Genomic DNA, 26415 nt, shown 5'->3' with positions numbered 1-26415 from the left:
GGCTCCTGTCACCCTCATTCTGAAAAAGCCCCTGACGGAAATATATGTTCCGTATCATCGCTCACTGGAGAGCGGTACTGTCACCGCGCTGCGAAACTTGTGCTGCTTTAACTTCAAGAGGCTCGCTCGGGACACCTGTGTGAGGGCACCTGTGCCTGTCACTGCTTGCAGTATCCTTGGGGTCAGCCATGTTCCTCAGTTCATTAACAATCCCCTGTTTTTATGGGTTTTGGTAATATTCAGGGGAAAGGCCCTGCTCAAAATCCATTTGGATGGCTGAGCAAAACATGCAATACAATCTGGCAAGGAGTTGTGATAATGGATCATATTTATAGGTGAAAGCGTTTAACAATTACAGAGGAAGGAAATAAGGCATTACTGTATTGGGGATATAATACCGGGTATTGCTACGTCTGACTACAGGCAATACATCATAAATGAACCAGAATATTTAACTGATATGGTGTAAGTAACTGTATTTGTTCCATGATAGTCGTGTAAATCATCCTAAAGGTTGCAGCATCTTAGCTAAAAAAGCGACGGTTCCCTAAAAGCTGTTTGTCAGCATAAAGAATGTTCCTCTCCCAGCAGTAGGGGAACCACCAAATCTTACTTTAATAGCAGCTGTTGTAAGTAAAAAGGTGCCAAAACATGGCAGTCTGATTAATAAGACACTTTGTGGATAGATTCATTTAGTAGATGACAATTGCTATAGATAGAAAGCAGTAGAAATACACTTAATGTCATATATTATTCAGTAAAAGGATTTTTGTCCACTCAGAGAATCTTTCCATTCTTTCTGTTTTACTCTGAAAATCAACTCTTACACTCGAAATTTTCTTCTTGGAGGGCATTTATTTGGTACATTTTACTGTCTGGGTTCTTACAGGTGTTATCCTGTGGCCTAGATGGATGTAAATTAGTGTTGTGACAATCATCAAAATATGTACTAGGAATGTATTTTACTGCAGTGCCTGAAGTTGCCATACAAAATCTGCAAATTATAGTTTTGTACCTTTTTGTTTGAGTTCATGATAGAAATCTTTAAAACCAGAAAAGTTCAAGTTGGAAATACAGGTGGCAAGTTTAAACCTTAAAAAAAAAAAAAAAAAAGCAGTAAATTTCCAAACGGAGTGGAGTCATGACACAGCAGCGCTGTAAACAAGGAAGATTGCCAGCTGCGTTTAGATAATTGCCTGCATAGAAAGAGTGCCAGTTTTAATTTTTAATTGCAAATGGCAATTTTGGCAGATGTAATGTGAACATTACATCTTTTATCTGAACAGATCTGTGGGAAAGAGCTTGAAACATTACTGTAGTATAAGACACCCAGTAATAATATTACCTTTATGTATCTGACACTGATACAGTGTTTAAGGTGCATTTGAAGTTCCATTGGATTTCAGTTTGACAGCCACCCTTATTGCCAGTCTACAAATTATTTTGATGTATTTATATAATTCTGATTTAATCACAGCCAGATAATAAGATAATATTTATGGTGTTTCAGGCTCATTTTTTTCCAGCCACCTGATCAAATATAGTTGCATCTTGGAAAACAGGCTTTCTTACAGAATTAAAAACCAAAACATAATAAAAAAGCCTCAACTATTTGAAAAAAAAGTATTGAGACAAGTAGTATAGAGTGGCAAAGATATTACAAAGTACGTGGACGTGATGTCTGCTTTTACCGCTGCTAAGATATTCTTGACTGCAGTGGAGCCCGTTATAGCTCTGTACTATTTCTGTTACAGGGAAGGGCTATCTGGGGTGAGACCTTTTTGAGTAGCTCATTGGTCTCCTGAAACCTCACTCTGATATGCAGGTTGAAGTAATGCAAGGGTGGTTACGGACTTTTGGTTTAAAGGCTTTGATCTAGTGGTTTGTTAAATTTGCGTGTTTGTTTTTTAAATAGGATCTAGGGACTTGAAAATGTGTTACAAATAAGAAATCATTCCTGCAGTGATATTTTCATTTACCATTTCCATAGGGGAAAACACTTTAGACCTGAGAAGTATGCCCAGTTAACTCTTGTTTTTTCTTTTTGCCCTTTCAAATAAGAAGAAAATAGGCCACCTAAGGAATGAGTGTTGTGACCGACATTCAGAAGTCAATCGATCAGTTTATTTGTAAATACAAACTAGCCAAATTCTAGAAAAGACTGCTATTCTGCAAACTTCTGCAACTAGGGGAAGAAGTTACTCTTGAGCAAAGGCCTTTGATTTCAGTAAAGTTGTGCTGGGGAGCAAAGCCATAAATTATGTGTGTCTTGACTCCTTTTTTGTGCACCTCAGTAGTTCTTTACTTGGAAAGCCTTATTAAAATTCAAGATCTTTCCTGCAAGTTTTTGAAAACCTTCTTTTCAGATACCACAGTTTCCTGTTCTTAATCATTCAGGGGCGCCAAAATATGAACACTTATAAAATCAGAAAAGAACATTCATACCATTTGTGTGTAATGAGTCAGTAACTTAAACTGCTAGTAAAATATTTATGCCACACCGCATCACCTACACATGGAGCCATGTGCATATTTAACACGTGTGCTTGCATTAAAAGGCTGTGATATTGTGACTGTTCAAAAGCATTGTCTTGGGAAGTCATAGGATTTCTTTCTGGTTTTGATGTTGCCGTTTATTATGGCTTGTTTCGTGTGATAAAAATGTATAGCCATTGCCTTAGAATGATCAAAGGGGAATTCCAGATTTGTTGTAAATTTAATTCTGGGTTTCATCTTCAGTTATCATAAGGACTTTGTATTATTTTTGTTCTTAACTGACATTCTGAAAATGAGATGGCATGAGATGTTCAGAAATAAAATACTCCTCTTTGATACTGTTTATACTGGTAGGATATAATTAGTTGCATAAGTTTCCTAATTTAACGTGCTGGATTTATTTCAGGAATAATAAAGTTTCTGTTTCTTACTGACTTCTTTGTAATATATTCCATGCAGAAGTCTTTAACATTTGTTGTGGGGATGTCCTTCTCTTTACAAAGCTACCAGCTTTTGCTCTGGAAGTTTCTGAATCCCAAATCAATCACACATCTGGATGTGTGCACAAGGATGGCAGCATTTTGCATGACCTGTATTGATAGGTCTTCATGGGCATCCTCCATTGGTCACTGCAGAAGATAAGAGACAGTGTTAGTTGAATTGCAAGAGCCTGTATGATGTTATTCGTGTCTTTTGCGTTATTGATGGAAGAAGACTGAAAAATTATTTCTGGAAAAAATCTAATGATGGCATCAAAGATTTAACTAGCTATTTTAGCCTTCCAGATCTGCCAGAAAGGATACAGCTTAGTAATGATCAGAATGGCTTTTGAACAGCAGGTCTTTGCATGTGAGCTAACAGAGCTGCATCACACCGTGCCCTTGGTATAATTATGGAGGTTCTGTATTCTGATTAGGAAACCAATAACGTGCAACAGCCGAAGGACTTGCTTTTTTTCATACTATTGAAAGTAGGAGAAATGATTTTATATCTTTCTTTTTTCCATCTTATGGCATCTAATGAACCAATTCCAGGTGCTCTATCGGTAGGTCTTCAGCTTTCATCTTTTCAAGCACCATTTAAGAGTCAGGATCTTGTGCTGTTAGGGTAACAACATATTTCTATATGTTTATAAAAACAAATAATAGCATGATATTTACAAATTAAAAAATAATAAGGTTGACAACATGAATATGTAGCAAATAAAATCTTATTAGGTACTGAAGAGGTAAAAATTTAAATCTCTTTAGCTGTAGCACCCAAACTTTAGTAGGCATTTTCTTTCAGGGAGGATGAGTGATAGTAGATGTTTAGATGCACTTCAGTATAAATCTGCAGTGATTTGTTGCATTTGAAGCAGTCTCTGATTCTATACATGTGCATATTTCTCACCTACATGTTGTTTTGGAGGAGCCTTAGGAAGTTACCCAGTCCAGCTTGGAGATACACTCTTCCCAGTTGTGTGAGACAGCTTTGTCTAAATGTCTTAAATTTCACTGGATGGAGGTCCCACCACCTTGCTGAGTAACCTGCAGATCTGCAACACCTGTCTGTTGAAAAAAGAGGAGGTTTGACATGGGGAGAGAAGAATGGAAGTGCCACCCTGAACCTCCCAAGTGGCAGTTTATGATCATTGTTCCTTTATATATGTTCTGTCACTGCTGAGAAGATTTTGGCTTCTTTATCATTGTGATTTCTGTTCAAGTAGATTCAGGCTGCTGCTACGACACCTGTTAAATCACCCTTCTGTCAGACCAAACATGCTCAGCTCCATCAACTGCTCCAAGACAAAAGCGCCTGAGTGTCTTGGTTGCTCTCCAGCATCTCCTTTGTCCTCTGCACACTGTTGATTGTAGCTTAATTAAGTTTCCTGAATTGGATGAAAGTACAATTGAACTAATATTTTGCAATAATTTCAAATAATTTGTAGCATCAAATGGAATACCAATGATTATTCAATTAATAATATTGATTTCCCTATTCATAAGAATAAGCATAATTAATATACTTAACAATACTCATAAAAATGCAGTTAAATTTTTCTTAATTGTTTCAGTGGAAAGGAAAAGCACATGGTTTGTTACTTTATTAATCTTCTTTTTATGGAGAAAATATATAGAAGGAAAACCTTTTATTCCTAGACAATGTGAACTGCTGACAGTGCAAATAAATCTCACTGTGGTAAGGTAGTTATTTCTTACTAATTCAAAGGTAAAACTTATTTGTCAAGTGTTTAATGTTCTTACATGGCTCATATTTTCATTAACATAAGTGGTGAAAATTAATGAAATCTGCAACTGATTTTAATTGAAGCAAAAGTGCATCTTCTGCTCTCAGGTAGAAAAGATGGAGTAGAAAGCATGAATAACACTATCTAACAAAAAGTCTTTAGCATGTATACATAGTAGACATAATTTACTATGTTATTCCTAATGAGGCAGATGTTTATTTCACAATAAATGTTGCTTTTTCCCATTAACATTAACACCCAAACCATTTCCAAAACCATTAACATGATACAGCATGCATTCTTGGATTTTTTAATTAATGCTGGTGCATTGAGAGTCCCTTGTAAATGTGTTGAACAAAATATACTGAGTTTGGGGAAAATCACAATTTTTTTTTCTCCTTGTTTTCTCTATGAGATTTTTTGTTTCTTTTTGTAAGTTGGTTTTACAGATTTCCTGTAAGAGAGCAGATGTAGATTACCCAAGGGATTGCCACCACAGGTCAGTTAAGGTAGAAAATTCATGAACTGTACAGTTTATTAATTGCGAAATAATTTTAAGGAGTTGCCCTTTCATGTGCAAAACCCCCCTTCCTTTAAAGATATTAATTAAAAGTTCAAAGGCTGTCTTATAGGTCAGCTGCACCTAATCAAGAAATATTTTCAATTTTCTGTTGAGCATTAGATTTACCTTGTGAGAGCTATCTGAGTTGCAGTGTAATTGCGTTACAGGAAGCTCAGCAAAACGTTCATCATTTGGGGCACTGAAGTGTAGTCTCAGACAGTGTCTTCTGCTTGAAAGACTATGTGATTATTTCTTAATATATACAGACTGGTCCAGTGATTCAGAGGTGGACACAGTCCTCCAGCCAGACGTATCTGAAATTTTCTGTTTGGACTTCATCCAAGAAAATCTTCAAACATAAATGTGTGTTTTCCTCAACAGAGATGGACATAAATATGTCTCTAAGCATTTTCTTGAAGAGTGAATAATTTTCAAAGGCATGAAGTACCTGCAGCTTCCTTTCATTATTCTATTGTGCATTCAATGGGTAATTCACTTTTTTCTTCCCACTTGTATAGAATGAAGTTTAACAAATGAATCATGCCCTTAAACTGATTAGAAATAATGAAGAAAGGAAATTCAGTACCTGCCCACGTCTTGATTAATGCAATATATTCCTGTTTGTCTTGGCTTCCTTCTTGCTTTGAGACTCCATAGTTTGATCAAGAAAACGTATTAATTCCTTTTGAGACTTCTGTAGCTTTTAAATTCTTTTATTGTAGTCATACCTGATATCATATGAAAGAACAGACCGGTGCCAGGAGTCAAATATGACCAAACCAAGAGAATAAAATCTTTATGCTTTGAGAAAAAAAATTCTAGCGAACACATTCAGATACGTCCTATTTCACTTGTGTCATAGATTACAACACTTGCACACGCTCTTGAGGTCATTCAGTCAGAAATAGCATCTAACTTCTCCTAGGGCATTAAATTTAATTGCTTTACGTGGCCTAAGCTCATCCATAACTGTGGTATCTGAGAATTACCCATTAGAAGTAAATGCACGAATCTTTCCCTTCGAAGCTCTTGTGACAGGAGTGCACTTAAACTTAAAATTTACTGCTGGGGCCTTTCTGAATATGCCTAAGAGTCCTGACACACTTGAGAGGGTCTTTTGTGAGAAAATGAAGATAAAATATTGTTTTGGATGCATTTTTGTAGGTAGTGGGGATGGAGGACCATGATCCTTGGCAGTGAGTTTGAAAATGTGGGTCATTCTCTCTGTGAGAAAAGTCTGTATCAGTAAGTGTGTCTTTTTAAGGGTGAAACTCACCTGTCATAGGAGAAATAACAAGTGATGGCTCAGTGGAAGCTGGCATGATGAGGCTGGCGTGATATCCACACTACTGCGAGGCTGGTAAGCAGGTGATGTCCTCTTCCCATCAGGTGGCCCAGCGCTGGAGAAGAGGACTTACCATGTTTCCAGAAAATCACACAGCAAATTCATCAACTTGAAAATCCCTTTTACATCTGAGAAGGTTTTGCTGACTGAGGTCAGAAGAAGTCTCTAAATTCATTAGGAGGAAAGAAGTCTCTTTTTCTGTTTACATCTCTCTGCAGTTGATACTTATCTGTAGAGTCAGGTTTATTCACATGCGCCAGAAGAATCATTGCCACAGGAAGGAGCACAGTCTTGCTCTTTGCAGCCCTGCGCAGAAGGATCTGTATAGATGGCAGGAAATGTAAAGCTGTGTGTGAATGAGCTACTTGCTGGTATCTGTGCAACAGGGAGGGAGGAAGGAAGAGCCTGTGCTGGTAGGGGGAGGGTTTTTCTTAGACCTGTTCCTCAGACCCTCCTGAATGTAGTTATGAGAATTTAGAAGCATAGAATCATAGAATCATTTAGGTTGGAAAAGGCATTTGAGATCATAGAGTCCAACCGTAAATCTAGCACTGCGAAATCCACCACAAAACTGTGTCCCTGAGTTCAATATCTACCACAGGTCTTTTAAATACCTCTAGGGATGGGAACTCAACAGCTTCCCTGAGCAGCCTATTCCAATGCTTGGCGATCCTTTCTGTGAAGAAATTTTTTCCTAATATCCAATCTAAATCTCTCCTGGCACATCTTGAAGCCACTTCCTCTTGTCCTATTGCTTGTTACCTGGAAGAAGAGACCAACCCCACCTCGCTTCAACATCTTTTTCTCATGCCTTTGGCCACAGCTGCTAGTTTTCACTAGATATGTTAATAAAATGTTGCTTCCTCGAGGAGGTTCCATTACACTTCATGTGCAGCTATGGTTAGTTGCAGTAAGTATGCATGCTCTCAAGTGATTTATTTAGCTTCTAGTTGTTGAATCTCTGCATGTTTCTGTCTTTGATATGTCCCAACTGCATTTTCAGACTGAAGATAAAGCAGAATTTAGAATAAAAGACGAACAGCTTTGCTAATGTCTGGGGGTGTTGTAAATTTTTATATAATACAATTTGCTCAAGCAGATATATTTCTTTCCCCTTAAGCTTAGAAACAAGAGATTTCATTTGTTTGATGGTTGGAGATACTGTCTGGAAGGGAGTTATCCTTCCTCAGAGTTATACTGACTGCTGACTGAACCTGTGGTTTGTCTTTGCAAATGATCTGTTTGCTGGGTGGGGTATTGGAGTTGAGAGGTTATTGTTGGCTATGATGAGACAGATGATGGTCCTGAATTACAAATACTCTTTGGAAGGAATTTTGATTTTCATCCTGAAAATGCTTGTAGCCATACTTTTTAGTGGTTTTATTAATAGATTTAGGCATTTACAGGGTAATTACTAGAAACCATCAAACTGAGCATTGATAAAAGCTCTATCAGGAATTCAGGAATGATGGCAAAAACTCATCTGAATTAGAGAGACTTTATAAAGCTTCTGAAGTTACACTTGAGAAATTCTTCTGTGGAGAGAGGAAGGCCTAATCTGAAATCAATTCTCCTACATTATGTGTGGGCAGTCTGCATGAGATTTTGCTGTTTGGAGATATTACATGGGGAGAGTTATGGTGAGACCATTTGTGGCATTGCAGAGGCAGAAGTTATCTAGGTGGGAACACAATCATTGAGAGGAAGGAGAATTTATGAATGTCTACTTGGCTGTAACTACTTGACTGATACTATATATTACTTTCAGATTAGAAATGTGTTGTCTTCCATTAATAATATGTTTTTAATATTTTTTCCCCTTTTCACCTGTGTTCTGTAGAGAGAAAGCTGAAGCAATAGTATGAGTGAACTTACTGGATTTATATGTAAATAAAACATGGTATTGACCTTTACATTTTTCTTCCATCGAGGTCTCAACCCTGTATGCAGATCTGAGGAAATAATCAGTAATATCAGAACACGGAAGTTTGTTCACTACCTGATTGTGTTCCTGATTGCTTTTCCTTTGGTAAATATTCATTTAAATCTTGCTGAAGCTGAGCCTCAGCTAGTTTATTCCCATTTGGGTCCACTTGTTGCTGGAGCTTAGGTAACTTTTTAGCTGCTCTTACAGGTCATTTTAGGGGAAGGGCTGCAGCTGGACACCAAGATGCAGTCCAATCTCTGACCTCCAGCATGGCTACATCTGCACTTGGAGGAAAACCTGGGGAGATGCATCTGAAATACCCTCCAGTATTCAGAAAGTTGGTGAGAAACACAGTCCTCAGGGACTTTTTTCTGCAGAAAGGGATTCAGTCATTCTTACTCTTGCCCAGGGAATTTTTCCTTGAAACCATTACTGAGTTAATAATATTCATGAAATTTAAAAGACATCTAAAAATATAATAATATTAGATTAAATGTTGTTATTGCTGCTGTTCATGAATGGGAAAGCTGGAGCTGAGGTAACTGTACCAAACTGAGCACAATACCAGACCAGTAAGTGTCAGAAGAGAAGTATTTACTTGGAGAAATCCTTTGTATGATTTTGCTCTCCAGGATTTTTTCATATGCGCATATCTGTAAATTATCTCACCACAATGAAAGCTCATGGCAATTTTTTTGGCTTGCCTTTATCACCAGCTATAGGAGGTAAATAATAAATAATATAATGGATAGTGACGGAAAACTCAGATATGTTAAGATAAAACAGTGACATTTCAGATATGATCTGTATCTGGAAGATAAAATTTAATAGCAGAGTGCTCAGTTATTTAAGAAATATGATTTTATGAAATTTTGATTGTGTTCTTCAGGCTTATTAATCCATGAGAAAATTGTATTCTTCTCTGTCTTAAGTATAAAAGAGCTAAATCTCTATGAAGTAAGACTTAAATGAAAACGATCCTGGCTGAAAATGTGAACAGATGTAAAGATTTTGAAGTAATTTACAGAAGAGTCAGTCAAGAGATCTGAAGTGTATTTTGGTTTTGGAAATGGGATCAGTATATTAGAGAGGCCCATTCATCTCCCAGTCTATATTTAGCATCCTGCAGTGAACCAGTGACTGCCTTCATCCCAGTCCAGCGTGTATCACAGTCATGTCTTATGACCCCACAGGGTATCTGCTGTAGTCAGTATTTTGAGATGGCTCAGTAATAAAATTCTGTCTTTCGGCCTTGTCTTTAAACGTGAGGCATGCTGTAATGGATATGTGACCTTGGCAGGTTATGCTGTTCCAAGTATGGATCTATGGATTAATTTCGAACTGAGGGCTGCCTTCCCTACCTCTAGAGGGTGTGCAGGTGGCGGCAACAAATCACTACACATGCAGTTCATAGTGCTTTGTGGCAGAAGAATAGAATTGTTATCTTGCAGTCTAGCCCTGGGGATTGCTGGTTACAAGTTCTAAAAACTCATTAGCATGTTAACTTGATTAAAAACAGTAATTAATGAAGAACTCTGGAAAATGGTTAGAACACCCTGTGAAAATCATGGCACATAGAGGTACAGTTCTGATGGATGTCGTTTACTGATCTGCAAATTTTTTTCAAGTAACGAATGCAGAGTATAGAAGTTCATGATTAAATAATCCAGGTATTTAAATAATCCTGCATTTTTCTAAATCACTGCAGACAACAGTTGTCACTGTCTTTTATTCAGGATGGTAACCCAGACATCATTGTTGAGATGGACCTTTATAATTGCTAACATGATTTCTGTCTACCTAATATCTCAAAGGTATGACCTATCTGTCACCACAGCTCCAATTATTGTGCAAACTCTTAATATTTCAGTTCTTGCAACCTCCTTCTGTCTGGACTTAGCAGTATGCTGTGTGCTCATCCCTGTGGCTGTAAAACCCCTGCTCCTCAGCAGCTCCTCTTACTGCTCCCCCCTTGCCTAGGGAGGAAGTTATTTCTCTTCACTTTGAATAGCTGTAAAATGTATCTGGCTAGTTAATTTCTAAAATTACATTTATAAGTGAATAACAAAACCAGGCAATCAGCTTTGCATGTTTCATTAAGTGGAAGGAAACAACAAATGGAACTGTTCCTTTTTGCTGGGTCTGACAGCCTCAGCAGCATATGATAGAACTGCTTCTCATACACCAATAAACTATTTGACAGCAGTAGACTAACATGAGTGCGTTTCTAACTTACTGCAGCTAAACCTAACTTCAGTAAACCTGTAACTAAACCTATGATGTGTTTTTTTCCAGTCACTTTTTGAAAGTGTCATATATTTTGGCAAATGCTGAACTGTTGCATGAGCTGGGAATTTCATTGTTTAACAATTTTATGAAGATTAATTATCACATGGTCGATGAGAGTCTCCTTCTTGCGTTATTTCTTTTTGTCTGAAGGTGCCGAGTTAGAGAAATGGATGACTGGTGGAAGAACAAGCAGAATGGCAACACAGCTTTTCGGCATGTGGCAGGGAAACTAGGATGCAGATGACTTAATAGTGCTAAACATACACCTAGTTTTACAATTTTCTCTGAGGTTGGGAGCTAAAAAAGCTGCCAAATTAAGTTGCTAATAAAGACTGGTAAGAATAAAGGGAAAACGTCAGTGGGATACCATGGAAGAACATACTGAAATCAGTCTCATGGGCTCTTTGAAACAGGTTGATGTCAAAATCCTAGGGCTTGACAATCTTTGAGGAAGGTACACATGAACTGGAATAGTTGTTCATTTTCAGGTGTGTTTTTAGGAAGCTGCATCTCCCAAAACACGCTTCTACATCTGTATACTTTTGCAATCTCTAGTATGGAACAAGGATGAACCTAATGCCCTTGAGATAGTTTCATTAATTGCAAGTGATCATAGTGCTGTGATAGCATCACTTGGTCTTTTGGGACATTCTACCAAACCTCTAAAACTGTGTATAGGTTTTGTGCAAATTCTTCAAAACCAGGAGTGAAAAAGAGTATTTCTGCTCATGACCCTGGATGAAACAGCAATCCAGATCTTTGCAACTAAATGTCTTAAATACTTTTTCTATCTTACAAACTGACCTGTGGATGACAGGTGTTTAAAATTGGTTTACATCAAGGTAGGTAGGTGTCCAGATAGGCTGAGTCCACTGTGCTTGCTGTTTCAGTTCTGCATTGAATCATTCAGTACACTTTGTTTATTAAATCAAACCTTTGTCTTCCCCAAAGACATAGCAAATAACACTGCCAGCTCTTGTATCCTGAGGGGAAAAAAGAAAACCAAAATCACAAAAAACCCTGCCAAAAAAGCCCCAAAAAACCCCCCAAAACCCAAAACAAACAAACCAAAAAAAACTCCACGAAAACCAACAAAACCCATTGGAATTTTTTTTCTTTTCTTCATGTGGAGAGTCATGTCAAGCTTTTGAGTCTGAAGTGTTTCTAAATTCTTTTTCCAATGGAAAGGTGAAAAAATTATTATTTTTCTTCTTTGAGTATATAGGTGTTTTCTAATTATACCACTGTCTTGGGGTGACTTTATGATGTGTATCCCATATCGCTGCCCTATGCCCAGAAATTAAGATGTAAGACTTCAATTTGAGTGGCTTTGTAGCTACTCTGCCAGTAAATTTTTTCTTCTTTTGCTTGTGCCCAGTTGGTTTCCTAAGGGACTAATGATCTTTTCTTACCTCTGTGCTCTCTGATTAAGTCAAGTTTTCCCTCAGAGCATGAAGGAACTGGAACCTAAAGGCTTACTAATGGTCACCCTTGTAAGAGGATCCCGTGGACATTGCTGAGGGTGAAAAGAGCACAGCTTTCAGCACCGTGGTTTATTTCCTTTGAAGTTTCAGCACCATCCTGGCATTTACCTCACACTGGTTTGGCTTTCAGAAAACTCTCTGATGCATTCAAGCATGTAGATATTTATAAATATATATATGTATATATAAAAGCTGCCTCCATTAATAAAAGCAGTGAACATGATTTATATTTTGTTGAGTCAAACACTAGTACTTTTTGATAACGAAGTCTTTAGCAGGTACAAACAGCAGGCCAAATCCTAAAGCTGTTTACTAGCCCTTAATTCCAGGCTCAATCCAGAAGCTCTTACTCAAGCAAAATGGCTGTAAAGTAATAGGATGCTTTATCTTATTATCCTTGAATTTTGTAAGAGTGGTGTGTGATTTTTTTTTTTTAATTGTGCAGGTTTCTGTAAACCCCTCATCATTGGTATTGTGCAGTCTCATGAGTGACTGCTTGTGCAGTGTGAACTGTGGTGTATTGTATGGTAAATCACCGTCAGCTGCAATGTATCACAGTACGCTGTAGACAATGTTTTTACATTTTTGCTTTAATTATTTGCAATGAGTAAGAGAGACTAAAAGTAGCAAAATACTTTGACTTGAAAAGTAACCATTGAAATACTGCTGCAAAAGTAACCATAGAGTTTGGAAAATTATATGGTACAAAATAACCTATTTTGCTACATACGGTTTTATTCATTTCTGAAAATGATTGTTCTTTTGCAGGCATGGAGATCTGGATATGTTTCCAATGTAAAATGAATAGGAAATATGACAATTGTTCAAATAGCTCTTAAATGTATTTTAGTTTGAGAGCTGATTGTATATTATGTTTGCAGCCTTTGTGCAAAGCAGTGTTTAATAGCAGAGTTTGTTCCATAATGAACATAGATGAAGACTGTTCTTTATATTATCAATCTAAAAACCTGCATGTATTAATATAATGCTGCTGATGTTAAGTTGCCCCATTGCTTGGAATTTATTGCCACATTGCTTGACACGTAGCTGTCAACTAAAAGAACTCCTTGCAACTCCAACTTAAGACTTATCACTTCCCATTTAGAAAATGACCTTACAAGTTAGTCAAATGACTGGACTGCTATGGAACAGCAGCTGTTAGTGGAAAGTTCTCAAAATTGGCATGGATCACTTACTGGTCTCTCCTTTAATTGCTGATATCATTGCCTGTGTACGCAGTGGTTATCAATGACTGTAATTGCTTTATAGTTCTCAGACCATTCTCTAATGATTATGATTAATTTTTAGCTTTTAAATTGAAAATATCTGAGGATTAATCTACTGGTTTGTTTTGTGCATATTTTAGGAATTTTGTGTAAATTGCTAATTATTAACGACACCCTTGAGGCATGAAAATAAATACTGTAATATTCTCATGTTGAAATATATTTTCTTTTGAAAGCTCTGGGATCATATTTGGCCCAGTTGATTTACATAACTTGCCTGCATAGTACTGTGAAAGAGTAAAATAAACCAGCTCAGCTGCACCTGCTGTCTTCAAGATGTTTCTGAGTGAACAGTCCCAGACAAGCAGGGGGTTTTTGTGGTCATCTCTTTGACCCGTTGCCCACCTGCCCTGAACCACTGCAAAATACAGTGTCTGAGCTCATAATTTTAGCTTAAGGTAAATGACAAATTCTCAGCATGAGCTGCTGCTTAAGTCTGGTTTTTGTACCAGTTCTCTGTTTGTCATTAAAGAAATTAGATCTGTCTGGAAGATTGTCTACAGAGAGGTATGATCATCAAATGAAAACCCTTTGCATTTATAAAGGTTTAAAAAGGTGATTGTTAACAGCTGGTAATTAAAGATATCACTGCTTTAGTGCACTTACCCTCATTTGATGTTTAGTCCTGTTCTGTAATATTCAGTGTGGAGTAGTCGGTTGTGTGACTCAAGTTGTGTAAAGTCACAGTTGTGAAAATACTCTCAGCGTAACTGGGTGCAAATATACTTTGAACCTGTTTCCTGTTGAGGAGCTCTTCCTTGCAGTGTGGTGTATGCTAGTACGTTACAACTTGCAACTTGCAGTGTTTTATTGCTTAATTTAAGCATAGTTTGCATTTCTTATGGTTTGATTGGTTGGCAAGGCACGCAGAAATTCTGAGTCAGATGCACCTATTTCTGGATGCCCAATATAATTAGGTGCAGCCCTGAAGCAACATGTTTTGTATAACTTTCCAGGCACACAAAATGCAGAAATATAAGGGAGGGTTTAAAAATTGTTTGGAAAAAAAATTAATGCCATTTAAGTTTGAATTATGATTGTATTTGTTCTGATGAACTTCATAATTATGTGATTCTGCTGCTTTTTTTTTTCTTCCCGTTTTCTTTCTGTATTGTTTTTCTTTGTTTTAGTAATTATAACTTTGATACTTATGAAATATACCAGATGAACATTCCTGGAAATGTCAGTATCCTGCATAACCTTGGAGCAGTTATATAGAAACAGCATGGTCATTAAATTCCACAAATTTCTATTTTCTGTGGCCTTGTCCTGGGACATTGCTGTTGAAAGTGAGTTTTGTTTCTGTAGCTTGTGTAGTCTGGTTTGCATGACCAGCCTGCTAGAAAGTGTGTTGATTAGTGGTACTGCAGTTGGGTGCATGGTGCTGATTGAAAACAGGAGCTTCTTCCAGGAATTATTCACTGCTGCTAATTTTTGGCTCCTAAAAATTGGGTTTGAGTGTGTCGCTAGGAGAGGAAAGCAGTTTGGCTGTAATTGTCTTACTAAAATGGAAGAGTATCCAAAAAAGGTTTCTGTACATTTGAAGACTAAGATTCTATTGAATTTTTAACTGCATCAATCATGATTAAGTGCTTAATTGCTTGCATGTAAATAACAGAGAAAAATCCGCATGGGTAGTAATTTAGGGAGAAATTAAGTGCCACAGTGTGTAGTATTGGTTTCCTTGAAATACGAGAAATCTATCAATTCCCAGAGCACAAAATCACATTCATCCATTTATTGAAAATACTGCCTCCTAAGAGGAGTGTGTAGAATTTAAAGGCATAGGGGAAAAAAATCAATTTATTATGCATTTTTTTAAAGAAACCCAGAATCTAGTTTTAGTCTTCTTTAGATTTGTTTTTTGAGGTCTGCCCCAGTTTTCTTGGCTTCATTTGAGAGATGGTGTCCCACATCATCTACCCTTGGCTGAGTGCAGGCATGGTTTCCTCTGAGTGGTACCAGTAAATGTGGCTGTGCGTGAAACCAGGCTTGCTTTTTGGTGCTCGTAGGCTGCTGGCCTGCTGGTGTTCTGGTAGTCACTTCAAATCTGGGTTGTCAGTCTAGTCTGAAGTGATGTGACTGCTAGGTTTGGTACACTATGTTTTCACAGTTATGGTTAGTTAGGCTTTTTCCTTTTTGTCCATCTTCATTTATTTTTTTTTTTTTTAATAGAGGTCTTTTGAGTCTTGTTTATTTCCCTTACTAAAAATCGTTCACATGTGATTTTTTTCTGTAAAACCTTTTATTAAAATTAAAAAGATTCCATTTAATATATACATATTGCAACATTTTTTAAATAGTTGACTAGATTATTCAATTTATTTTATTTAAAATATATTTTATAGTCCAATTAAGTAGGTAATAATAGGAAATGCATTCCCTAAAATTCCAGTAAATAATATAGACAACATCTTGAATTTCCAATAGAAGAAAAATGAAGTGACATTGGAGACACAGAGAGTAAAAAAATAAAGCCAAAGCTGAAATTTGGGGAAATTGCTGGGGTATTGTTTAGTTTATTTTTAAAAATTCGGGCGATAATTTTTATAAAAATATCATTCTAAAACCCATGCACCGTAGTTTTAAAAAACTAATATTGGCATGAATGAACATTTATCCCTTGCTCTGTAGCTTTCAAAACTTTGACATTTCTTTCATGCTTTAAGCTTTCCCTTCCCTTCTGTGATGTTTTCTTTTTGACCCAGCAGCCATGCAGTGGATAGGTGCTCCAGTGCACTGTGAGCACGTTTAGCTGTCTTTTAATGTGTATGCTGGGTTATTCCTCATGCTAAATGCGTACAGAAGCACCATCAAGTGAATCAGTTCCAACAAATTGCAGACCCACCTTTAGGTGGACTCTAGAGCTCTTGTACATAAGTATATATGTATTTGTGTATAAACATGTTGTTAAAGTAGCAGCTCCTGATCTGGAGGTGAAATGATGTGGGCTTTCCTGTTTCCACATCACTGAGGGCTAACTTGCACCAGAACTGACAGGCTGCATCTATCCTGTCTTGTACTTGGCTGTGGATCTCTTCTGGGCATCAAGAGATAGTCCTTAGACATACTCCTTGGGGTTTTTGTCCAAACTATCCAAAAGAATGAGAAAAACTGCGTTGCAGCCCGTCAAAACGGTGGTTTTTTATAGCACAAAACTTAAATCACATGTTTTGTGACCTACTGTTAAGTAGCATGTGAACCAGTTCTGTGGCCACTTCATCCATCTGGTGTCCTTTTCCCCAAATATGAGGGGTTGTGGGAGCAAAGTGTCCCTGAAGACAAACAGCAAAACAGCTGAAGTGTCCAGGAGAGTGGTCCCCAAGACCTCTTCCTGGCCACCTTGCCTTTAGCAGTATAGGCATACCCAAAACTTCACAGACCATGGTGTGGAAGGGACGATTGGCAGTCAGAGCTGGTAGAGAATATTCTTTGTCTTGTGAAAATGTGGGATTTTAAAAATTGCATCCCAAATTGCAGCAAAGAGTTGGTGTTCACTGTTTCCTAAATCAAATGTAAAAATATGTCTTAGATAAATACTGTGCTTCAGTTTAGCCCCATCATGCCTTTTTTATAATATATTGAGCTTAACTTCACTAAATAGACTTTCTCACCTGAAATCAAAGTTCTTTGCAGACTTCTCAACATTCCTGTGAAGCAGAAATAAAATCAATCATTTCCCTTGATTAAAGTTTGGATACTTGTGAATCGGTATGGGGTTTTTTAGGAGGAATATTTACTAAAAACTCCCACCCAGCCATTCTCTCTCTTCCCCTTCCCCCCTTTTCTCTGCAGATGACCAAAATGTGGAAAAGAGTGAGACTCCCACTAGAGATTTCTTGTTACATTTTTCATGAAGAATTCACAGAGGAGAGGCTGATGCTCTGAGATGAGCTTCTTCCCTCTGCTTGGTGCTCCAAGAAGCACAATTCAGTATTACAGGTACAAAGTAGAGTTGGAGAGCTGAAGGAAAGGGTGGAGAGAAAGGGTGTAAGTCCTGGTGAATACTGGTTAAAAGTATTAGAAGCTGTTAATAGAGTTTGGCAAGCTTTAACTTTTAATCACTTGCTTCTACCCCTCCAGAAAAGACAAATCATTGTGAAAAAGCTGGTGAGTCTTTCTGGGCTGGCTTCTGAAACTTGGCGAGCAAGGGTTCTCTGCCTTAAAACCATAGAAGTTGTATGTGTAAACATGTTTTTCACCCTTTCTTACTCAGACTCTGTGTCTTTAGTAATACTTTCAGTTCAAATCTTAGTGTCTTCCAGGGCTTCTGCTGTAAAGAGCCAAGGACCATGCAGCAGTGCCCTGTTGCAGAGCTAATAACCGCAGCCTGCTGGCTGCAGCACGTAACTGGGCTTGCACAGGACATGCACTGAAGAAACTCACTTTGGTCTTTGCAGTTATCAAGGGCCCAGGTCTTATCCATCAGGACTGCAAACATGGCTCTGTACTGTGGAATGATTAACACTTAAAAACCTTTAATGAACCAGCCACAGTGTCATCGTGCTAGCTGTTCCAGGCTTCTCCTTTTGTCCCACTAGAGATGCAGGCATTTCAGAAGAATCCAACTAAAAGGACGTGTTTGTCCTTCATATAGAATCACAGCATCTTAGAATAGTTTGGATTGGAAGGGGCCTTTAAAGATCATCTTGTCCAATGCCCCTGCAATGAGCAGGAACATCTTCAACTAGCTCAGGTTGCTCAGAGAACCTGGTCTTGAATGTTTCCAGGGATGGGACATCTACCACCTCTTTGGGAAAACCTTATATTTTTTGCTTCCTTTTACCTGAAGTCTTGTATATGTAAGTAATATTTTAGAAGTTTATTTTATCCCCCAGCACACATTAAAGAAAGGTGAGTGACTCCCTTCATATGTATTCATCTTTACTTAAGATTTTTCTACATTGATATGTTTTTTTTAAAGACCTCTAATCAAAGTGAGCAGTTCAGGTATCAAAAGCAGCATTTGTGGACTTTATATGAATGTACAAAATGTTTGGACTCATAAATAATGTGTGTAGTACTTTTGTATTTAGTAGTAATATGTAGTGTTTTAACCTTTTTATTTTTATCTGTGCCTGAAATACTTTTAAGATAAAGAAACCTTGCTATTATGCTGCTAATCAGAAGATAATTCAAAGCAAAGTTTCTGCAAGTTAGAAATATTCTTCAGATTGTTTAACATTTCACAACTCCTGGTTGAGGATGAAGCAAGCCAGTAACTGAAGACAAGTTGATGTTACACGCTGGTGTTTCTTCTTTTAAATTTGGCTTGAGGCATAAAATAACAGCTTGAGAAGCCAGTACAACAACCACTAACTTTTATGATTCATTTAAAGCAGTCACAGTTTTAAGCATGAAGGAGTTTTTGAAGCTATTTTCTTGATACAAAAAAAATTATTCATAGAAAAAATATGCCCTTAAGTGTGCCTATGTTTTCCTGGCAGGTGCTGCTGTAACAGTATTGAGGATTTCTTAGATCAGGAAAATAACCTAAAAACTGGAGCTTTTTTAATGTTGTGCTATGAAATACCAATCAAGTGTCGTTCAGCATTGAGTTCTGGGAAAATAGGGTGTGTGTTTGGCAGTTTCTGCTATTCCTAACCTTACTGATCTCAGTTGATAGTTGTTTCTAGAGGGAAACCACAAGGAAGTGCAACAGGAACCTGTTGATCATCCTGCGGTTCTAGTTGCAAGGAACACAGATGGGTGATGACTGTACCACACTCCTGCCCACCAATCTGTCCTGCTGTCTGTCTGCCTCCTCAGGTCCCTGTGCTTTCAGTTTGACATTTGCCTTCTGTATTTCCTTAGTGGCCCTCTCTGGAGGCAAGCTGAAGGGAAAGCCACTAAGCAGAAACATCCATGAATTTGGTAGCTGGAGCTTTGGAGATCCTACTACATTCCCATGGACTTTTTCAAAATTGTGTAATTTAGAAAAGATTCTCCACTTAATAGTTCTCCTGATTAAATTAAGAATTGAAAAATATATGGAATTTTAAAAAAAACCTGTGGGAATTTTTATGTCCACTCCAGGTTGTGAACATATTTTAGTTTAAATAAACATCTAAATGTTTTGTTTGAAATAAAAATATGCATCATTCTGGAAACCAATTGTCCCAGGCCATTTCCATAGTTTCTGTATTTGGTCTGGGAGGAATGCTTGCTGTAGAGGTTCTGGGATCTCCGCGATGACCTGCTACCGAAGGCTTCAGAGTAAAGAAAAAACCAGGTAGCTGATACCCTGCAATATGACTCTTCCCTTTTTCCTCCTGAAACTTCCTGATGATCCAAACTCTCAACATATGTTGGGGAATTGGGGAGCAATGACAGCTAACAGCTCGAGGTCTCAAATTTTTTAAAGATGAGGTTAGAAGCTAGTGCTGGATATCCTCATTTATGGTTCTGGGCTAGCATGCGGACTGCACAGGTTGATTTTTGTAACAAGTGAGGCACAAATAATATATTGAAATTCTGTGGAAGAGGATTGTTAAGGCCACTAAAGTTCCTGGAAGTGCTAGGCAAATGCAGAGCAAACCCACTTGCTGGGCTTGGCTGGACACAGGCATAGTGGGGAACCTGCTCTTTGGCAAACAGGTATTTCTGCTGTGACCTCTATGTTAAGTGAAAAGGAGTTATTGCCTCACATTTTGCAAATTTATTTGGCAGCCGTAACCTTACTTCATGTTCATTGACTGATTCCAAGACAATATTGGTTGCTCTCTTCTCCAAGTCTTGTTCTTTGCATGTGAAGTTAGCAATTAAAAAATGCAAACTATGCTGGGTGAGCAGAGAATTGCACAACCACAGAACAAACTGAGGTGGAAGGGAGCCACAAGGATCATCAAAGTCCAACTCCTGGCCCTGTACAGGACCACCCCCAAGAGTCACACCATGTGCATGAGTGCGTTGTCCAAATGCTTACTGAACTCTGTTAGGCTGGTCCTGTGACTACTTCCCTGGGGATCCTGTTACAGTGCCCAAACACCCTCTGGATGAAGACAGTTTTTCTAATATCCAGTCTAAACCTCCCCTGACACAACTTCAGGCCATTCCCTTGGGTCCTGGCACTGGTCAGCACAGAGAAGAGATCAGTACCTGTCCCTCTGCTTCCCCACACAAGGAAGTCGTAGCTGCCATGAGGTCTCCCTCAGTCTCCTCCAGGCTGAACAGACAAAGTGACCTCTGCTGCTCCTCAGCTTCCTCTCAATGTGACTTTAATGAACAGGTAGCCCCTTAAGCAACAAAACAAGTAAAACATGGCATTATGTTTATTTTCTGTTTTGATGCCTTAAGATGATCAGAGCTCATTCTGATGCTTTTTCTTCTGCTGTGACATATTGCAGGTTCCTCTTCCATGGATTTCTGATATGCAACAAGAGCTGTGTCTCATGTGGCACCTTTCTTCGGCACAAAATTTGCACATAATTTCTTGCCTCTGCCAGGTCATTTATTTTCATTAAACATGCAAGAAAGCAAAATTTTTAGTCAATTTTCCTCTCTCTCAAGTCAGATCAGAATCAGCTACTGAGTTGAACAGCCAAATTTCTTTGAGGGGAACCTGGAGTGGATGAGTGGGCACATAAACCACCTGCAGAAGTCCTGTTTCCAGAAGAATCCGACTCCATCCGACTGCTATCTCATCTGTTACTGAAGAGGACGAAACTAACCATATTCCCAGAAGCAAACAGTTCAAGACTGTGTGGCATATTTTTTTAGAATACACTAAGAGTTGGGCCAGGGATATCTGATTTAAATGAATGGCAGTAATAAGACTGATCTTCTTGTGCCATAAACATCCATTGTGCTTTACAAGGAAAAAAGGAGTCCTCTCTCTCAAAGGTTAACCTAAACAAAATGCAAACCACAACATATTAAAGTTGTTTTGATATGTAGGTTTCACCCAGGGTCTTTCAGCCACGAGCAAGAGCAGCATTTCCTTTGAATGAGAGTTCTCCCACTAAGGTAAATGTTAAATACCCCCCCACTTGTTATTTAATCCTTAGGGACTAAAAAGGTGATTATATGGAGATGAAAATCACAACCTCTTTCTTTTACTAGCCTGGAGGGATGTTGGTGTTAAGCAGTGATAGCTCTTTCTAAGTAGTGGCCAGCATTTGGAACTGTTATCCAAAGAAAACTCTCTAAATGAACTGGGTGCCCACTGGGCTGCAAGGATGGAATAAACTTGGGGCTGCCAAGAAAGCAGAGTATAGGGCACCATTTGGATAAGGCCAGGTGTATGGGGTAGATGGAGGAGCCGTATGGAAAAGGGGCTTTGCACCTTCAGAAACATCCAGAAATGCTTTTACTCCTTAGGGACCTAATGCAACCGTGTTGTGGGAAGTACATTAAATTAGATTAAAAAAAACCTTGAGATTGTGTGGAGAAAAACTCACTAAATATATTCACTGTTTCGTATAATAAAAGAACACTTGCATGTTCTTCTTTTCTGCACCTTTGTCTTTCCAGCAAAAGAAGAGTATCTTATTTAATTGCCTTGAAAAATTAGGCTTTTTTAGTCATAAATAGAGACTTTCCCTTGGGTAACTGTTCTGTAGAAAAACAGTTTAGTTGGTAGTGTTTGAACTCTGCTAAATAAGTTTGGTTTGGAGTAAGTTATTTCAGTTTTAAATCAGTTTGTTTTAATATCAGGTGTTTTAGAGTGACTTTGCTCTCTGCACTACACAAAAAATGCAGTATCCTGCTTCGGGAGAATAACATGTAGTCATATCTCTCAGTAAAATTTTCTTCAAGGCTGTACATATTAATTAATATAGTCTCATCCGAATGTTGGAGGCAAAGAAAAATCACATATTGGTGACAAAAGAGGTTCCAACCAAAGTGGCTTTGTTTTTAATTTCGTGGCTTTCATGAGAATGATGATTTTAAAGTCTCTTTATTTTCTACTGCTGATTTGTAGGTGTAACTGAGAAATACTTTCTCTCTTGCGTTTTTTTCTTTCTCCCCCAAATTTAACTCCAATGGATTCAAAACTAAACTCTTTGTTAAGGAATGAGAGCTTTACAGAAATACATATAAAAGTAATAAATGGGATTAAAATTACTGGCATGAAACAAGAGGCACATATCAATAATCCAGAATGACCAAATGCCTTAGAAACAACATGCTCAAGGTACGTGAGCAAAGACTGTGTATATGTATAAATTAATTCAATTCTAAACTTGGGAGGTAATTTAAATGCAAGACTTGGTTGGCATAATTCATATACCTGAAATTCAAAAAGCAGCAATGGTTTTGCTACATTCCACCCTGTGCCTTTGAATGCCATTACATCTACATGTGGTAAGTGCTGTGGAAATCGATGACAGACTAAGGCACTGCCCCTTTCAGGGTTCCTTTTTGAATGTCACCCATGACTGTGTTGCCAATTTGTCTGCGTCAAATGAATTAGAACATACCTGTTTCTGGCTGTGTATCCATCAAAAAAACACCCAAAACACCAACATGAACAACATTTCATTTGTCACTATTTGGCAGGATGGCTAAAAGCTCTAGGCAGATATGTTAAAAAATAGAGTTATGTGAAAGCTGAAATGCCGTTTTTTCAAGAAGAAGTCACTGCAAGGCTTGGATGGAAAGGAGACTCTTGGAAAGAGGATGCTTGAACTGGTTTTGGTTGGTTTTTATATTTAGGGGATTTTTTCCCCTACTAAAGAAAGGCTGTCATTGCATGTCTAAAATAAAGAAGAAAAACAAACAGCCAAGAACAAATGCCTAGAATTCCTTTTTATTCTAAATATTCTTGTCAATTTTATAACAGAAAATTATCATTTTAACAAGCTAGTTCATAGCATTTTAAACATACCAAAGAAAATAAATTGACAGAGCATTTATTATTTAATCAAGATTTTTTTTCCTAGATACTGATGATCTTTGAAGGAAAAGAACAGTTTCTGGAAGACTTAAGTAAAGGATGTATCTTTTATCAGCAGTAAATGTGCAAGAAGTTAAAGCCTGTGTCCCTTTTAGGTTTCTAAGATTTGTAGAGTTGTAAACATTCTAGCAAAATTTCAGATGCCAACAGAATCCTATTAAAAATATTATTATAAAGTTCTTTATAAAAACTTTTTTCCTATTTATGTTTTTATTGGCTCTCTGTAGGATATGGGTTCATAACCCAGTCATAATCAGTTCCACTCTGAAATTAGAAATGGGAATGAGGCCACTTTTCCACAAGTTAGAGAGTAAGAGCTGTTTTGGTGCCAGCAAAAATATGACTAATAATGGTTCTTCCTAAAGATATGAAGTACAAGAGGCAAGGTATAAAAATGATTATCTGGATGAAATGTGATAAATCATTAAAAGATATATTGTAAATGAATGTAACTCATTTCTATCTACATCTGTAAAGTAAAAAAACCCTGGAATTTTGCTGATTTGCTTTAAAATATTTTAAATCCTGTAAACATATGCCAATATAATTTATATTGCAGTTAACTATTTATATGCTTCTATCTCTAGAAATTTTCAGGTTTTTTTTTTTTTAATAATGTGGACTTCTAAAACAATTTAAGATGAAAACAAGTACGAAGAACTGTGGAGCAGCTGTCAATTGTTTCTTAGAATTCATGGAGAATTTTTTCTTCCTGGAATAAAGAACTGGGATTTAAGGGAGCTGAAAAACCAGACAGAGATGAGAATTACTGTTTTAACATGCCAAAGTATGATCTTATTCCTAATTTTGCTAGAATAAGTTTTATTTGCAAGTTCAGTTTGCTTATGTTGGCAATGTGGACAGAAATGCTCCAGTCTGATTGTGTTGTAGAGACGGAAGTGGTGACAAATTTGAAACAAGTTCTTTTAATTGTAATGCATGCTGACAATGAAAGGCAAAGGGATAATTAGTGTATGAATTTCTGTGCATAACTGAGGCATGCTGTGTGGAGGACCTTTCTTGTAGGTTTTTGCAAGCTTGTCACACCAACATGCAGATTATTGAGGAAGGGATTTGGTGGTGTTCTCTGTTAGTTCCCTTGGAACCTCTACAGCAGTGAGACACCTCTGAAGTAGTCAAGGACCAGAGATGACAGTTTGTACACTGTAAAAGATGAAAGAAGTCATTCCCATTTCTGTAGAGCTGAGGTTCATGGGTCTCTCAACAGGGTGGAGTGTTGAGGGACCTGAATCCAAGCTCTAGTGTGAGGACCAAAAATGAACTTCCTTAAGGTGAAAATCTTTCAATTATTACTCATTTTTAAAAGGATAATTGCTGTGGAACTCTGGAGAAGAAGTGATGTCCAGATTTTAATGTACAAGAGTAATGACATAGAAGAATACATTTGCACTCAAGGATCTCAAGGTAAATCAATCGTTAGGAGTGTGTATGTCTGAACTCAATTTTTTAACTAAATTGTGTATGCTGAAATATTTGCAATCCTTATGTTTTTAATATCTGAAAAGTGTATACCAGAACCACTGTTTAGATAATCTAGTTTATCAGTGTGGATTATGGAGATTTTGATTTTAAAATTGTAAATAGAAGAAAATGGACATATCGTTCCATAGTGCTTGGATATAATTTACGTATCTTTGGGGCATGGGGCTCCGATGCAAAAAGATCCGTTCAAAAAAAGCCAGGTAGTATTTTATATATATATGTATATCAACAAAATGTAATGTTAGGCGATGTCAGAGAAAAAATGGTGCTTTGTGACACTGTGTATTTTTCAATAATCAAGATATGCTCACGTTGAATATATGAAGAATTTCGGTTTTATTTTTCTTGGCTATTTTTTTCCTTTGGCAAACTTGATCAAAGAATTTGTTTCGGAATAATCAACAGAACCCTAGGAGTTGAGCGGGACTGTGAGTCTCTATTAGGTAATGGCTAAAACCGTGTAAAGGTTTGAACTGAGATTGCAGATTTGGCTCAAAGCTCCAAGGATGCCTAATATGGAAAAATGGTAAGGAAAAGAAGGTCAGTTTGATTAAAAACATGATGTTTGTTCCAATTACATCAGTTGAAGATCAAGTATAAGAACAGTGGGTATCTGAGAGAGCATGTGTGCTATTGGTAGACGTGTTAGCTTCAAAAAAACTTGTGAATTGACAACTAGCAAATAGCTGTATGGAGGCAGAATATTGTGTGGTGTGCTTTGGCTTGGTTTTATTTCACTACTTTATCAACAAGAAGTCCTGATTTGTTCTGGCTGGTGCAGCATAATGCACCTCACCTTCCTTGCTTGCTGGTGGGATCTCTTCCTGTTACTTCTCCTAAGTGGCTGATTTTACTGAAGACGGTAAAGTCAATTCACCTCCGTAACATTTCAGACCTTTTTGAGTATGGTCTACAATGTTTCATCGTGTAAATCTTTATATATTCTAGGCATGTTTTCGCTTTTGAAGCATTTGGTTTAAGTCTTGTACCAAACCCATTGTAGCTCTTTCATGCCCAGAAGGCACTGTTGAATTTTATGTTTTCTCAACATGGACCACAGTGACTATGCCCATTTTTGCAACACTCACTCATATTTGCAACCTTGTTTTTTAATACTCAACACGTTTTTTCTGTAGGCATGTCTCAATCCCTTTACTTCTCCTTCAATTACTGCTGGTTCTGCCTCCCTGTTTTGGTTTTATTTTTTCTTTCTTGTATTCACCAGGGACATCTCTTTCTCATCCTAATGACTGTCATCTTTTTCTACCCACCCTATTTCCAGGGTACCTTAGCATCAGTAGGCAGTGTTTGGGTTTTTTGCATGTCATTTTGTGCCATATGTCGCAGTGATGCTGACTTTGTAAGCTTTACATAACTGAGAAGATACCTGCTGTA

The 26415-nt window shown here is 37.5% G+C and overlaps 1 long non-coding RNA gene across 3 annotated transcripts; it reads right to left on the bottom strand.

Moving 5' to 3' along the window:
• Nucleotides 1-41: 41 nt before the first annotated feature.
• LOC108447941 lies at nucleotides 42-14541 on the bottom strand. 3 transcript variants are annotated; one of them, XR_001863662.1, is made up of 4 exons: nucleotides 14226-14541; nucleotides 11654-11832; nucleotides 3889-6953; nucleotides 42-3125 (listed from the first exon to the last, which is right to left on the bottom strand). It is a non-coding gene; the product is annotated as an uncharacterized LOC108447941 (long non-coding RNA). The 3 variants fall into 3 exon arrangements; XR_001863663.1 differs by having other exon boundaries at nucleotides 42-4046; nucleotides 5875-6953; XR_001863664.1 differs by having other exon boundaries at nucleotides 42-4046; nucleotides 6565-6953.
• Nucleotides 14542-26415: the final 11874 nt, after the last annotated feature.

This window comes from Corvus brachyrhynchos, unplaced genomic scaffold (assembly GCF_000691975.1).
Source record: "Corvus brachyrhynchos isolate BGI_N302 unplaced genomic scaffold, ASM69197v1 scaffold136, whole genome shotgun sequence".
Taxonomy (NCBI): domain Eukaryota; kingdom Metazoa; phylum Chordata; class Aves; order Passeriformes; family Corvidae; genus Corvus; species Corvus brachyrhynchos.
Note: the sequence above shows the minus strand (reverse complement) of the source record. Positions and strands in the feature narration are given on the sequence as shown.